Raw genomic sequence first — 3,110 nt, forward strand, 5'->3', positions numbered from 1 at the left:
TTTTTTTTTTTTTTTTTTTTTTTTTTTTTTTTTTTTTTTTTGCTAGGGTATTGAGTGTTCACATTTTCAGGAATCTAGCTCATTGCTGGTAAGACCAACATACCAACATGAGCAATCTAGAGGTGCTGGAAGCTTTGCTGACATTGCCATGCATGGAGCTCTGCATAGGAGCCTCCTGCTTCTTTTCCTGGGAGCAGCTTCTAAGGATCTTTTGCTTCACAGTGGCTTTGTTACACAGGATAAAGTAACTGCCTTTTACATGCATTAGTTTGGATGGGATATTGATTAAATGGCATCTCATTTTTTTAAATTAAACCCATCTGTTGTGTTCAGCAGCTTACTGATTCTACTTACTGAACCCTGTTTCATCAACTAGAGAGAATTTGTATTTTAAATATTGAATATGCAAAGTTTGTATATTTGTATATGCTTTATACCTTTATACTTTGTCAGTCTCAGACACAGCTGGCAACTTACCCTGTAAATGCGCTAGAAAAGAAATAGACATTTCTTTCTTCCTTTTCTGTTTAACTACTCAGTATTTTAACAAACAGCTTTTATATTCAGTCAGCCAAATTATAGTTTCTTGGTAGTTCTTTATGATAACTCCCTTCCTGTCTTAGCTTATTTTCTGTTCAGCTGCCTTCACTGTTTAGGTGAAATCTGCAAAACCACCTTTCACTCAGGGATAGGAAACACATCCATTCTAAGAAATAAAGCTCAGGGTTTTCTCATAGTCCCCCGTATATTTTACATCTGATAAAAAACATAGCACAGAACAGATTTGTCTCTTACAGACTGCATTCTTTACTACTCTTTTTTTTCCCCACAGTTCCCTGTTTCTCAGAGAGAAACATTTCATTTAAAAGACAATGTTCTATTGAGTGAAAAGTAAATCACAGCTTTGATGCTAGATAAGAAACTGGGTTTTCTGCAGTTCAGTCATATTGGCTTGTGAATGGCATGTGCTGTTTTGAAAGAAGCAGAGTAGTCAGGCAGTCTTCCACAGGATAGATGTCCTACTGCTCCTTCCTTTTCAGTAATGTCACTTTAGATTCCATTAGAGCTTGAGTTGAATTTATTTCAATTATAAGGAAATACATTTAGGAATCTAATTGCTACTGATGTCACTGTTCTGTTCTAGAATTTCTTGGACTGCTCTAGTATGTTTTGGATTAAACCTGATTTGTTTGAGATTTTCTTTATAGGCTATGAACTTTAGAAGGTGTAGAAACTCTTTCCTGACATAAACTGAAATAAAAATTGCATCACTGTGGGAATATGTTTGTTAATGCCTAGCATGAAATTATACGTTTCCTATATTCTCCCTTCCTAAAGCCAATGGGTTGAGAGAGAATTGGTGAAAGAGGATGTTTCTTTCTGTCGGAGGAAAGAGGAGGAAGCAACCATTCATAATGTAAATGTTTGTTTGTGTGATAATAAAAAAAATTATTAAAAACTGTATTTTAATTATGCTGTACATAGGTTTAATACAACTAAAATATTGACTGTAGCACTGAGAATTGGAAAAATAATGTCAATTTCCACAGTTGCTACTTTGCTCCCACTCTAATGATGCTATATGTGGTACAGTGGGGTATCCAGTTCTTTACAGATGACTTTTAGCTTCTTGTATTGTTTTACTCTCATTTTTTCCAACATGTGAAATATAGTTACGGGTTTTGTTAGACACATAGGCCATCTTGTGGTAGAATGATGGCAGATGTTTTGAAATGGTTTTTAAGTCCAATTTTTTTTAGATATTTCCAGTATTATTTGTAATATCTTCATAGATTGAAGCTTGATAGATTCTGACAGCACCTGTTGGACTTGCAGCAAAATATTAATTCTTAAAAAGAAGGTAGTGGTGAAAAAGGATCCAAGGACAAAATATGTCAGTACACTAAGAAAGTGCAATAACACTTTCTGCTAATTAAAAAAAATCCAGGCTACTAAATCTTCATTTAATAAAAAAATTAAAAGAAAGCATGATCATTTAATTGTGAAGATGCTTCATATATTCTATCATACAATTAAAATATTCAGGGTGAGACATTACTGGTTAGAATAATTAAACGAGTAAATACTATTTCATTTTAGCTTTTCTCCTGCAATGTGATTTTCACATTTATAGCAGTGATTTGGAAACATTACAAATATGTGACCCCTGAAAATAAAATCTCCAGACTAACAATGTGTATCACAATTATGTTTTGTCAGCAAGATGTGCAGAAATTCTTAATAGTTTAAGTATTAATAAAGTTTAGATGGATAACTGTTAATCTATTTCCATGGAAACTACAACAGATACAGAGCACACAATAACACTATTTGGTAGAGCAGTTTCTCAGATGCAAAGCACTGTTTTCCAAAATAATCACCACTATTAACTAATTTGCCCCCATAAGCTGATAGAGATGCTTTTCATTTTGTGGTGTGACAGCTGTGCATTGCAGCCTGCAGTGTGGCTTATCTTTTATGTCACTGTTGCCTCTGCTGAAACACCACCCACTGCCTCACTGTTATCACATTGACTGTTTGGTCTCCACTAATTTTCAGCATGTGTCGATGAATGTAATGTCAATGGGTACAACTTTTTCCACATGGAGGAATTCAGTGACACACCTTTGCTTCATACACACTTCCATGTCAGACGCCATTTTGTCAGACTGCCCCTCTGCTGCCATCTATTGCATGGCAATGAAATGTAATGGAATATTGGCAGGACAGTTCAGCCGCTACTGTTGCATCACCAGTAACTGTCTATGATATTGTGGGCCAACGTAATCAAATTGTAAGCTTTACTTTTGGAGTAACCCTTATACTATTTCAGAAAAAAAAAAAGAAAAAAAAGAAAAAAAAGAAAAAAAAAAAGATTACTTTGCATTCTGGAAAGAAATTATTTTTTAAAGTATTCAAATACATAGCTAAAGAATGTTATAAACACACCTATTTTATTATCTGTACCTTCAGTACAAGAGCTCTATATGATGAATACAATTAATTTAGATTTTAGAACGTATAAGAAGAAATAGTTCTTTTTCCAAATATGATGGTCACCTGAAAGAAAAGAAAAGAAAAGAAAAGAAAAGAAAAGAAAAGAAAAGAAA

General features: G+C 33.8%; 1 protein-coding gene across 1 annotated transcript in view; it reads right to left on the reverse strand.

Moving 5' to 3' along the window:
* Positions 1-2,989: 2,989 nt before the first annotated feature.
* The window catches only part of DTHD1 (death domain containing 1), a 13,819-nt gene continuing 13,698 nt past the window's right edge, over positions 2,990-3,110 (reverse strand). The window contains 1 exon segment of the mRNA XM_042871857.1: positions 2,990-3,060. The gene's annotated coding sequence lies outside the window, so the exon portion shown is untranslated.

Source organism: Lagopus leucura, unplaced genomic scaffold (genome assembly GCF_019238085.1).
Source record: "Lagopus leucura isolate 7727_CA_CO unplaced genomic scaffold, USGS_WTPT01 Super-Scaffold_100004, whole genome shotgun sequence".
NCBI lineage: Eukaryota > Metazoa > Chordata > Aves > Galliformes > Phasianidae > Lagopus > Lagopus leucura.